Source organism: Neopelma chrysocephalum, unplaced genomic scaffold, assembly GCF_003984885.1.
Source record: "Neopelma chrysocephalum unplaced genomic scaffold, ASM398488v2 Primary Assembly neopelma1_252, whole genome shotgun sequence".
NCBI classification, from domain to species: Eukaryota; Metazoa; Chordata; class Aves; order Passeriformes; family Pipridae; genus Neopelma; species Neopelma chrysocephalum.
In genome coordinates this window covers 2,691,124-2,704,535 of record NW_020897914.1, presented here as the reverse complement: position 1 = coordinate 2,704,535, position 13,412 = coordinate 2,691,124, and the positions used below count along the sequence as shown (strand labels likewise).

General features: G+C 50.2%; 1 long non-coding RNA gene across 1 annotated transcript in view; it reads right to left on the bottom strand.

The window, feature by feature from the left end:
* The window catches only part of LOC113977606, a 24,124-nt gene extending 12,129 nt beyond the window's left edge, over positions 1-11,995 (bottom strand). Inside the window, exons 1-3 of the long non-coding RNA XR_003537363.1 lie at positions 10,571-11,995; positions 10,312-10,445; positions 655-881 (exon numbers count right to left, since the gene is read on the bottom strand). This is a non-coding gene — a long non-coding RNA (uncharacterized LOC113977606). The remainder of the gene's footprint in view (positions 1-654; positions 882-10,311; positions 10,446-10,570) is intronic.
* Positions 11,996-13,412: the final 1,417 nt, after the last annotated feature.

The following is a 13,412-nucleotide window of genomic DNA, read 5'->3' as shown; positions in this document are numbered from 1 at the left end:
TACACCCATCCAGGGATGAATTGGTCCCAGCCGTTCTAACCAGGACACACCTTCCCCCAGGAGTCCTGCAAATGGTCTTCTCCAGAGCAGCCTCTTGCCCTGTGTTGTGGGTAATTAGTGGCTGTTTCTGGAGAATGAGATACAACCTCCAGCAACACCAAGCCCCACTTAGTTAAAACCCTAATACTTCTTAGAGAACGAATCAATCCCACTGACTCTGCTCTCCACAGATCCAGTCACTCACAGGATGCAGAGAACACGTCTGGAGAGCCCATTAAGAGCCACTCAACTGGAAAATAGTTTCTGGCCTAATTCTAGCGCTGGGGTCTGGGTCAGGGAGAGGAATCTGACAGTGAGAGAGTGTCTGTGGGGAGGAGAGGCAGGGCTGGCAACTGCTCCACCAATCTAACGTGTGGCGCTCTCCAGGAGTAATTAATAATTAATATTGGGAGCCTGCTGAAATCTGTTGACTCTGTAAACCACAGCCTCTCACTCAAAGGCCTCTGGGCGTGCTGAGACAGACTGGAGAACATCCCCCAGGGAGGGACTGGGCACAAACCAGAGCAGCAGCAAGTCCCAGCTGCTCAGCCCCAGTTTTTATCTCTCTGCTTCTCCTGCCCCCCTTGTCCTGTTGAATTCAGCACCATTCCTTACCTCTGAGCAGAGGGGGATGCAGATGAGGGGCTCTGGCTCTCTGGTCACTGCAACGCTGCTGCTGGTGCTTCAGGGGGAGCAGGAGGATCCTGGGTTAGCACAGGACACCGAAGTCACCAAGTCCAACCTCCTCAGAGGGTCTGCTCAGATGTTCCCACACCAAGGACCATGTGTTCCATGCCAGAGGACATGCAGGACAGCAGTGGAGGGTCCCCAGGACACAAATGCTGCCAAAAAACAGTGGTCTTGTCTCCTTTCAGGCACTTGGGGTTGATTGGAATGGTAGTTAATTTGATTACTTTCCCCAAGTGGAGCCTGTTTTGCCCATGATGGTACCTGGTGAGTGATCTCCCTGCCCTTACCTCAGCCCACAAGACTTTCTGTTTTCCCTGCAGTTGAGGAGGGGAGTGATGGAGCAGCTTTGGTGGGCACCAATCCAACCAAGGTCACCCCAGCACACTCCAGGAGAGATTATCGGATTTATAGATAGATTTATCCAATTCAGGAGCTGGGCTTGTTGCCCCAAAGATCAATTGGAGCTTTCTGAAGGCTGAAATGCATCCTCAGGGCACTGCAGTTTGCTGCCTTCGCTCCAGCCAACCCTCCTTCCTGCGGATCCAGGCAGCCCTCATTCCAAGCTGGGGGTATCATCCACAGCCTCCCTGTTTTCCCCACCTCCCATCCCTGTCACCATCTCAATCTGAGTTTCAGCCACCAGAAAATGCCTGATCTCTGGGCACTGTGGTCGTGGGATCTGTGGGATCAGCGTTCTGTGAGTTAATAATAACACAGGGCTGAGGATCAGCAGCATTCCCAAATCCAGCTGGGAGGCCTCACAACCCACTGTAGGTTACACCCTGAAGGGTGGAACGGGGCAGGACAGGTTTTCTGGACGGGAACCTCAACTCCCAAGGAACAAGAGCTTCTCCTCTAAATGTCACAAACCAGAAGAACTTGAGGGTCTGGGCCAACAGTTTGTGAATCTGGGCTCTGGGATCACCCAAATCTCTGCAGCATCAGCTCCAGGGACAGTCTGACAACCCCAGAAATCACCTTTTCTTTTGATTTTACTCAAGATTCAAAGACAACCCTTAATAACTTTTAAGTATCACCCGGTGGGGTAATTGGATACACACAGATTGGGGTCATTCATTATATGTGTCTATTATTACTTCTGCTGTGTTCCAAGTTTGGTAGAAGACAGGAAATGCACTTTTCATTTTAAAAGACATTATTCTATCCCCTGCATTACGAGTTATATTTTATCACGGGTACAATTTAATGGTGATGATAGTCTGCTAAGATACAGCAAATAGTTTAACTCAGTAGGTCACATTTTATACCTTATTCCCCATGTAAATTTTAAATTCTGTTCAGTTACTTTCATCAGTATTCAACAAATACAATCCCATTGAAATTTGTTTTTCCTTCCAAAGGGTAATGGAAAAAGGCCTGCTCATAGCATTCAGATGGGAGCACACCTAAAAATACCTAATATCAGGAAACAATTATACATCTTCACTTGAATTAAGAATTTGCATTTAGAAAGGAGGAAAATATGCCCATACATAATTTTTCCCCAGCTTCCTGTAAAAAACAAGGGCAACCAATGTGAAGCTGGACGTGGTTGTCCTGCAAAGGTGTAAATTGGTTTTAAACACTGAGAAACCAAACCTTGTGAGAGTGAAACATGGGAGAATGTGGCAATTCTTGCACCCTGGTGCAAAAGACCAATTTTGGGGGTAAAAAAGCCAAACAAACCAACCTTGTTTCTTACTTTCCTCTGTTTTTGTGAATATTGTGTTTATATTCCAAGCCATTAAGTCCTTCCCTCTGGAATCTCCCAGTGAGATAGAGACTTAACAGTTCTGGTTCCCCAAAATTTCAAAAACCGAAGGAAAACAGAAAAATTAAGAAACATTTTTCTCTTTTTTCCTTTTTTCTATAATGAGAAAAACAATCACTTAGGTTTGAATGAAACCTATTACTGAACTTCAACAAAACACTTCATTTGGTCTCCAGGTCTGTGAAGAGTTTGGTAAAATTTCCAGAAAAATGCATGTGAGGTTTGAAATGTGAAGTTTCAGCATTTTCCTTAGGAAAGGTGAACAGAGGGCAGGTTTTTTTTGGGAGCACAACTTCCCTCCCATATCCCATAGTCAAACTATTTGCTGTGTCTTTGCTGCATCCCTGAAATGTGGGAAATCCAAAGGAATTCTCAAGTGTGTCAGGGTTGCCAAAGGCTGGGAGGGGTGACACGTTAAAAAAATACTCTTGTGGATAAACATAATCTACCCATCCGTCTTTTTTTGTTGTTTGTTTCTCAGGGGAGACCCAGCGGGTCCAGAATCTCTGCTGGGGCTTCCAGGTGCTGAGATGGGCATCACTGTGCAGGGAATGGGAGAGACCCAGTTGTGTTTGTTTGAGACCCCTCAAAAATCCAATTTCCAAGTCCAAACCCCCCTCCCACAATTTGCTTCAGAGTGAGAGGGTTTTCAGACAAAATACAGCTACTCAGCATTGGGGGAAGGGGAAAAATACTTACAAGGTTTATTTACATACATATATATATAGGTAACAACTTAACTATCCTTCTACGATGAAATAATATATTTACATCACATCAAATCTCTCTTTTTCTTCAGCAAGAGTCCAGGAAGAAAAGAGAAAAGTCCCTTTGTCACTTCTCAGGTCACAGTTCCTTCACATTAATTTCCGTGGTATTAGTTAGTGTCTTTTATTTTTTAAGGCAGCAGATTTGAGTATTGCAGTCAGAATTTTTCTGTTCTTACTTTGTGAAAATCCCAATCCCTCGAGCCCGAGCCTGTCCCAGGACACCATTGGATCCAGAATCCCCGCCAGCTGGTGCCACCAGGGCTGCACGGGGCTGGACTGACAGCAGCTGCCAGCTGAATTCCAGCCTTTCCCTCTTCATCCACGGATCAGCTCAGGAAGGACATTGAGGTCCTGGAGCAGGTCCAGAGGAGAGCAACAAGGCTGGGGAAGGGACTGGAGCACAAGTGCTGTGAGGAGAGGCTGAGGGAGCTGGGGCTGTTCAGCCTGGAGAAGAGGAGGCTCAGGGGAGACCTCCTCACTCTCTACAACTCCCTGACAGGAGGGGGGAGCCAGGTGGGGGTTGGTCTCTTTTCCCAGGCAACTCTCAGCAAGACAAGAGGGCTCGGGGTCTTCAGCTGTGCCAGGGGAGGTTTAGGTTGGATATTAGGAAGAATTTCTTTGCAGAGAGGGTGCTCAGCCATTGGAATGGGCTGCCCAGGGAAGTGGTGGATTCTCCATCCCTGGAGGTGTTTAAGGACAGACTGGATGTGGCATCAGGTCCATGGGCTGGGAACCACGGCGGGGTTGGATCAAGGGTTGGACTTGATGATCTTGGAGGTCCCTTCCAACCCAGCTGATTCTGTGATTCTGTGATTCTATGATTCTGTGATTCTATGATTCTATGATTCTCTGATTCTATGATCTCCAGCGCCAGAGGAAACCATCTCTTCAGGTCCAAGCAATGTGGATTTAAAGGGAGAGGCATCAGGCCAGGAGCAGAGCTAAGGCACACAGAGCACAGAAGGAATGCAGGGAAGTGGCTGTTTTGCTCTGATTTCCATGGCTGTTGCCGTGAGCAGCATCCCTGAGTCCCCCCTGCTGACCCTGCCACCCACCAGCACTCCCTCAAAACGAGTCTCTCCGTAACCTCCATTCCCTCTTCTCCCCCTCAGGTTCAACCCTGCTGAGCACAACAACATCCCCCTGGAAGAAGGATGGAGCGTGGGAGGCTGGAGAGCACGAGCCTCCTCCCAGCAGCAATCCCACAGCCAGCAGCTCTGGAAAACAACCTGCATCTTGCTAATGACTGGAGTAATGATGGCATTCCCGTTGGGAACTGTGGAGACAACAAGGCAAACTCTGGTCCTAACTGTTGTAAAATGCACAGGAGGCAGTGTGGGGTAATAAATGTTTGGAATGCAGAGAGCACACCCTCACACACAGGGGAGCTCGTTGGGAGCTGCATCTCCCTGTGCTGAACAAAGTCCCTCCTGATTGCTCTGTCTGGAGCAACATCTCCTGTGGTGATGCCCAAGTGGAACAATTCCAAGTTCCCCCTGAGTGACGGATCCTCTGCCTGCAAGGATCCCACTGCCTTTCCAGCCAAACCAAACCATAAAGCTCCCAGGGAAGGGAGGATGAAGTTTATACTCATAGAATCATCAAACTTTAAAGACCTCCAAGGTCATCAATGTTCCTTCACGGGAAGGACAAGCCCAGAACTGCCAGTGTTGTGTTGGCAGTGGCCTTCCTGCCACCCCTTCATCTCTGGGATGATTAAGCTCTGATTGAATTTGCACAAAGGGAAATGCAAACCTCCTGCCCTGCTCAGGCTTCCAGCATTCCACTGCCTCCTCCCAAGTCTGCACTCTCCCTCTGAGCCTTGTTAGGAGCAGTGCTGCCAGCATGAGTTCAATTCCTTGGAAATGGGATCCAGTCATTCCGGACCAGCACTCTGCCTGTACCTATTCCATAGAACTCTACCATTTAAACCCGGAGAACAACCTGCAAACAACCTGTATTTTCAAATTTGAGCAAGAATAGCTGGTAATAAGCATATATGTCAGTACAAACCCAGGAAAGCTCAGCTGCTTTTTCCATAGTCACTGGTTTGTAACGATTTTAAAATACTCATTTTGCTGTTCTTTAACTCTCCATCTTGACCACTTGTTATCTGGAATTTTATCAAAGCCAACAGGGAGAAAAATAACCTCTAAATGGACATTGCCCAAGAAAGAAAAGCATGAAAACTCCCATCATCTTTACCTTGTTTACCTTCCTGGAGCTGACAGTGCAGCTCCACAGGTAACCCTGACAGTGTTTTCAGCATAGGAAAATTCAGATTTAATAACAGGAATAACAGTAACTACAAAAAAGACACTCATTAAATAACAAATGGATACATGTGGCTCTTCAAGACATGGATATCTATTTATATATTAAAGAATATCTTCAAACAAAAGTTTCCCCTGCCTGGCCATGCATCCAGCTCCCACTTTCAACAAGGCTGCTGTGGGACAGGGACATCCCATCCTGGGGGAGGAAGAGTGGTTGCCCAGATGGTTCCCTGCTCAATCTTTGCTCTTAATCATGTCAGCATTTGAGGTGTGACATGATCACGGGCAGCAGGAGGAGATGAGAGGCCAGGAAAGAGACCCAAGGGAGTATCAGGAGGATGGAGAAAGGGGAGGGGTCCAGAGGATGAGCAAGTGCCAAGTGCCGGGTCCTGCACTTTGGCCACAACAACCCCCTGCAGCTCCAGGCTGGGACAGAGTGGCTGGAGAGCAGCCAGGCAGGGAGGGAGCTGGGAGTGGGGATGGACAGGAAGCTGAACAGGAGCCAGAGTGTGCCCAGGTGGCCAAGAAGGCCAATGGATCCTGGCCTGGCACAGGAACAGTGTGGCCAACAGGTCCAAGGAAGTGATTCTGCCCCTGGACTCAGCACTGGTGAGGCCACCCCTGGAGTGCTGTGTCCAGTTCTGGGCCCTCAGGAAGGAAGGACATGGAGGGGCTGGAGCAGGTCCAGAGGAGAGCAACGAGGCTGGGGAAGGGACTGGAGCACAAGTCCTATGAGGAGAGGCTGAGGGAGCTGGGGCTGTTCAGCCTGGAGAAGAGGAGGCTCAGGGGAGACCTCCTCACTCTCTGCAACTCCCTGACAGGAGGGGGGAGCCAGGGGGGGGTTGGTCTCTTCTCCCAGGCAACTCTCAGCAAGACAAGAGGGCTCAGGGTCTTCAGCTGTGCCAGGGGAGGTTTAGGTTGGATATTAGAAAGAATTTCTTTGCAGAGAGGGTGCTCAGCCATTGGAATGGGCTGCCCAGGGAGGGGGTGGATTCTCCATCCCTGGAGGTGTTTAAGAAGAGACTGGATGTGGCATCAGTGCCATGGGCTGGGAACCACGGCGGGGTTGGATCAAGGGTTGGACTTGATGATCTCGGAGGTCCCTTCCAACCCAGCTGATTCTGTGATTCTATGAAAGGGGCTGAGGAAAGCCAAGGAGGAGAAGAGGGTGCCTGGGAGACTCTCACTGAACAGCCACGGCTCCCTGCCAAAGCAAACAGTTGGACATGGAGGGCTCTACATGTCTCTGCTTCGGTTTGACCATCTGGCATTTAGTGAAATTGCCTCCCTTTGTGTTTTCTCCAATGAAGTGGGTTTGCATTCCTGCTTTCTCTCCCCCCTTTCTCCTCTCCCAGGCCAACACAGAGCTCCTCTCCCACCTTTCATCTCACACGCCCTTAACAGGAGCTGCTGAGCAAGAACAACACCCTGGGGAGTGAATCCCAGCAGGATGGCAGGGATGGGGAGCAAAGGCCTGCACATGGGCAGCCTCCAGCTCTGCCTGCCCTGCTACCCCTTTCCTGACACACTCTCCTTCCCTGGGCTCTCAGTCTGGGAACATAACAGACTGAGGGCAAAGATGAAAAGAGAAACCAGAGCAGAAGTTACACAGGAGAACAGAAAAGCAGGGAGAAAAAAATCCTTTAAAAAGGTGCAACTGCAAAGTGATGACAGGCTGGTGGAAGGGAATTAGCAGAGAGGAGGGCTCTGTTCACCTCCTCCTCTCCCTGTGATTAGGAAGAAGCCAGCAGAGCCATTTTGTGGGGAACTTTGGCACCCGCCGCTCTCCCGCTCCGAGGGCGAGAGACTGAAATAATCAACATTTCCCGTGGAACAGAAATGCAAACACTCAAACTCACATCCGAACTGACAGTTGCAGTCAAAATACATCACCCTGACGTTCTTCAATTAGAAAAGATTCACAGGCTCATTTCACGGCCTAGCCTGCAGTCCCAGGCCACATTACACAGCCACACTGCCAGAGTCTCTATTTCCTATAAGCCAGAAAGGCTTGGGATGCATTTCCAAGCCCAGTGCACAGAGGAACTTTTGCAGTGGTTTTTCAGGAAGCCTGTCCCAGTGGGGAGAAATGAAAAAAAGGAACACAAGCACGAGGGTGGGGAGAGGTTTCCTTTGCCCTGTTCAGCCTCTGAAACCTCCATCATTCAGCACAAGACCTCACCCAGCAAATTCCCACCCCCCCTCACTCCGGGCTCTTCCACGATGCTGGAGGTCCGTGTGGACTCCAAGGACTGCAGGAAGGAGCTCAGCAGCTCTGCTGGTACAAATTAGTGGAGCTGAAACTTTAGATCAGCGACAAGAGAGTTTTCCTCCTGGGAGCAGTAAATTGCGACGCCGGTCCCTGAAGACTCTCCTTGCCATTAAGTGATTAATGAATTCATTAACACCTCTGAGAACGCAGGAAATATGACATGGACAGGCTGCCCAGGCTTTGCAAAGGAGGTTTTTAAGGAACAGCAGTGAATAGGGACTAATTAAGCTATATGGCCCATGGCAGCACTACTCCATTTATCCAGAGGGGATGAGCAGAGTGGTGAGATTCCCTGTCTCATGCTCTAACCAGCTTTGATTTGACCCATAAGGAGATGTTAAAATCAAGGGTTTATTGCTATTATAAACCTTTCATTTAAAAGGGGGGCGGGGGGACAGGGAAGACTTTTTACTGTAATAGCTTTAATGACTTTCCCAGTGTTCCCAGTCCAGGGGTGGAATGGTCCCAGGGTACCTGGAGAAATTGTGCAATGGTCTCTTCCAGCCCTACAGAGAGCCTTAATTCTTGCCCTAAAGCCACGGTCACATGCTCAAGAGCATTTCACTGACAGTTTTATTTACCAAATGTAACATAAGCAAGGGACTAAACACTTGGGATGAAGTGTGAGCCGGGCTCAGTGTGTGACACCAGCACTAAATCAAGGCACGGGATCACCTCCCACTGTACATCAGCAGGACACTCCTGCTGCTCCCACGGCTCCAGCCAAGCAGTGACAGGAGCCCATCCATCCATCCCTGACAAGTGCATCCCACCCCACCTGTCCCAGGCCTGGCTGAGCCTGAGATTTAACCCCACCAGCCATGGCTGAGGGTGCCCCAGTGCCTCACTCAGGGGGGGATGCCCAGTTACCCCCTGTGGCTCAGGGTGGGATGCCCAGTTACCCCCTGTGGCTCAGGAAGGGATGCCCAGTTAACCCCTGTGGCTCAGGGTGGGATGCCCAGTTACCCACCCTGAAGGGACAAACAGCTGCTCCCTGCAGCTCATTTCCCTTCACTCATCTTGGGCTTCCCTGTGCTCCTGTCACGTATTTCACAGAATCCCAAAATGGTTTGGGTTGGGTTGGGAGGGGCTTTAAAGCCCATCCAGTCTCCCCCCATCCCGAGCCAGGGACACCTTCCACTAGCCCAGGTTGCTCCAAGCCCCATCCAACCTGGCCTTGGGCACTTCCAGGGCTGGGGCAGCCACAGCTGCTCTGGACATTTGCTGAGTTGTTGCAGACAATGTTGGGTTCATCTCCACAGCCACCAATCACTGCAGGAATTCCTTTCTATAACCCAAGTGGGACAAGTGTCCTTCACCCCAAAATGGCACAGCCTGGCTTGTGCCTTGGTTTTCAGTGTCCTGTAAGACCTTCCCTGGGAACAGGAGCTTGGGCTGCATCACTGTTCATCTCCAGAACAGGCTGACAGGGCTTGTGAAGAGCCACAGCAGCCCAAGGAGACAAGAGATGCTCTGCACGTAACACTTGGTGCCACTCGAAGGTAAATGGAGGTGGCAAAGAGCCACCCCGATTTCCTGCAGGTGCTGGGGCTTCAGGAAATCTGAAAATCGTGGGGAATCAGCCTGAAAAGACAACTCACTTTTAAAGACAGGTAGTAAATTGGAGAGAGCTCAGAGAAAGCCCCTACAAAGATGAAAGGGCGGGAGGTATTGATTTACGTAGGAAGATCAAAAGAGCTATATTTGTATATAGTAGTTTAGCTAAGTGATGACTAAGTGTTTAAAGGGAAGAGTTTGAAGGACATAAAGCGAGGGAGGGACCATCAGGGTGAGTGCAGTGAAGAGAGCTTAACAGGAGCAGTGCAGGGAAAGGAAAGGAAGGGAGAAGAAGAAAATCTCAGCTGCCTGCCCACAGCTGCCTTTGGCAGGGAGATGTCAGAGGCCCCAACGACACCACACATTTGGCAACCCAGCTTCCCAAAGCTTCCCAAGCCCCATCCTGAGCTTTGCTCGCTCCAGCTCCACCTCCAGAGCAGCTCATGCCCTCCCACAGCATCCTGGAGCACGTGGGAAGGTCCTCAAGAGGAGCCAGAGTGTCAGCACAGCCCTGTGACTGCCCCCACTCACACAGTACCCCACACAGGAACAGCAACAAGGCAACTGGATATCTCAAATCCACTCATGAGGACCCCACTGTCCTGCTCCATCCACTCCAAAGCCTAAGGAATGCATCCCCAGTCTCTAAACTTATTTAAACACGTTTGGAACTATCAGTTCTTGCCTGGAAATAGCGTTTGCAAAGCGTTAACCTGAGTATGGCACAAAAGCTAATCCCTCTGCACGGTCCAGTGACATCCCAGACTGCAGGGGACCTTCTGCTTCATTGTGCTCTGCCTTGGCTGGGTTACTCAGGATTTGCAGGGTGAGGGCTGGGACCACAGCCAGCTTAGCCAAGGCTATTCTGTTCCTCCAGGTAAATCAGACCCAAGTGACAAAAAGGCAGTTAAGGTGACTTTTTAAGAAGTGAGTTACCCTCAGCCTCCCTCTGTGGGCTCAGGTTGGCAGATGCCTCCCTGGTGACAAGGGACTGACTCCTCTCCAAGAAGAGCAGCAGCCAGGAGCATTTCAGAGGCTGGTGCCTTGGAAATCCTCCATGGAGAAGAATCCTGTGTGCATAAAACACATATTTCCCATGCTGGGGTGAGCCCCAAGGCACAAGGGTGTGCAGGGCTGGAGCTGGGAAGGATCTGGAGGCCACATGCTTCATTAACCAGCTGAATTCTTAAGTTACCTCATAGTCTGGTATCTGCTTACTCTGCTAAAGGCTGCAGCTCTCCACCCCAGCAGTGCCTGTCCAGCCTTTCAGAGAAGGCATTTCCTACCCTGCTGGAGGAGGGAAGGGAAAGATAAGTGAGAATCTGATAAGAGAGCTTGATTGAATCACTCTGCCACTGCCTGGGATACCCTGAGAACTTTATGGCCTCACTTAGCCTGAAAACATCCACAAAAAGCTTTTGCTCCAGGATGAGCAGGGACATCCAGGCAGTTTAGATCAATTCCAATGCTCTGCTCTCTGGCCACATCATTCAGCATTTTATCCACCATTTGCTGGAGTGATTCTCTTTGCTGGGAACATTTATAGACAGCAGAAAGGGAGGTCACACAGTAAGTAAGGATGAGAACAGGGCGGATTGCACGGGAGGTTAAACGAGATCAGATACCAGGGGCAGGATTCATGGCCCTTATAGAGCCACTAAATACATTTTTCTCACCCCATCCTATCAGGTGTCAGCAGGGTCTACCCCAATCGAGGGCCCCCTGATCCATGTGCCCGAGCACGGATTCGGGAGGATAAACATTCCTACGTGGCTGGAAAGGGTGACACAACACAGCCACACGTGGTCCCCTGACCATGAGCTGCTGGCCCTGATCTGCACTGCCTGGGCACAGCACTGTGCAAAAATGAAGTCTGATGCAACCAAATGCAAGATAACACCTCTGGGAAGCAGGAATGCAAATTACAGCTACTTACAAGGTGAGAGATTGCCTCAGAAAGCACCACTGCAACAGGACTAAAGATGCTGCAGTAAGTGAACATTCATCCAAGCAGGGACAGGAACTGGGTTTTCCCTGACCCTTTGCATTTGCTCCCTCTCTTACCTTCCATTTTTCTCCTTCTTTTACCCACATTTACATGACTTCATGTGAAGAAACCCAACCCCCTCCCACATTTTACACGGAGGCTCAGAGAGCCCTTGTGCAGAGCTCACCACAGCTCTGCATTTTCAGAGCTTTTCCAGGAGATCTGGCGTGTCCACACAGGGAGGGGACACTCCAGGGAGCATTCCAAAGGACTCCATATGCACAGCTGGGGGCTGGAAAAACTCCTCACTCAGCTCAGCTTGTTCAGTTTGTCCAAGAGTTACTTCAGAGATCCCAAGATGTCTAGACTCCTCCAACATGGAAACATCCTGGGTTACAGGGGACTTCCCAGGATTTTGACAGTGACACGATGAGATTCAATGCCTGGAAGTTCAGGTCAGATAAGTCCCAAAATACAGTGCAACTTCCCAGCAGGGAGGGCAAGAGAACACTGGAGGAGCTCTCAAGGGTGTGGATCCTCCTCCTTTGTCACCACTGGCCCAGCAGGAGACAACTTTGGGACAGCCAGGCTTTAATCCAGCTCCTGGGAGACAGGATCTGGGCTCAGGGGAGTGGAGCTGGATTGTGCAGGGCATCTCCCCATGCCCCTGCTCCCTCACTTGTCCCCTAAGCCACGACAAGAACAGGAAATTCTGTGTAATCTGCTGCTCAGCCTTGGACTCCTCATTAAGCCACTTGCCCTCGTCCAGTCTCACTCCCCCAGAGCTCAGTTGGTTGCTGCAGACATCGGGAAGAAACTCATTTATTTATTCTCCTCCTCCAGGCTCATTTGGCCCGACAGATGTTGCCTGCTGTTTCTTTTCTTTAATCTCCTCACCTACCTCTGAATTGCCAGGGATTGGCTGTGGCTGGAGGCACAGCCAGGGTTTGTAGCTGTGCCAGGAGTGGGGGGGTCAGTTTTCCTGTGCCCTTTGGGCTCAGTCAGTGCCACCTCCCCAGTCCCCCAGTGCCGTGGGGTCACACGGAGGTTCCACGAGGTTTGGTTACGATGGTGCCACACGTGGAGTTCATAACCTGGACATCACATGCTTTAGCCTGTCAAGTGATACCTCTATTTAGAACCTTCCAGGACTGCCTAAATAAACATATGTAAGAGTTTAAATTCAATCTCTCCCCTGCCCTGTCCCCTGTAAAACTCTTTGATGACTAAGCCCATTAGGGGAGGAGCAAATGGCTTGGAAATGTCACAGCTGATCTCTGCTGACCTTATCAAAGTGCAGGATCAATACACTGACCCCTTCAGAGCAGGAAACCTTAAGCAAGAGCCAAAGAGAAGCAATTAAAGCAGAATTTCAAGAATGGGAGTGAAGGAGATAGAAATACCCCCCTGTTCTGGCTCTGGAGAGTGAAAAACAAATGAGCCAAAAGTAACGGTGATGCTCAGAATTATCATATACATAATTAGTATGTGATAAAGCAGCAAATAAAACATAACATCCATTCATCATGCTGACAGCTGCAAAGCCACATTGCCAGGCCCTCAGGAGTTAGTGGGGAGGGGGTGCCTTCAGCACTGCAGGTACTAATCCTCACTGCCAGCTCAGGGAGCCCAACGTGCCCGTGGCTCCACAGGATGCTGGCACATCCCAGGGACTGGTTCTGAGCAGGATCATGTGCTCCTGCCTGCCTGGATTTGAAGGATGGAGAGGTATCAGTCTTGGTAGCAGCTCAGGAGTATCCTGTGTGTCTGTGAATTGAGGCACAGGGACCTTCAGGCCTCCTGGGAAGCTGAAGTGACTTTCCTGACACCTGGAACTTGAGCAGCTCCACCATCTCCTGCCTGCAGCAGTCTCTGCCATGGCCTTGAACCAGGCAAGTTATCACCACTCAGAACAACACCTCATCCCATCCTGGGAGATGGCAAAGCCAATTCAAAGAGCCTGGAGCCTCAGGGCACTTGGTGTGTTCAGCTGGAGCAGAGGAGACTGAGGGGAGACCTCCCTGCAGTTCCAATGCCTGGGCAGGGGCAG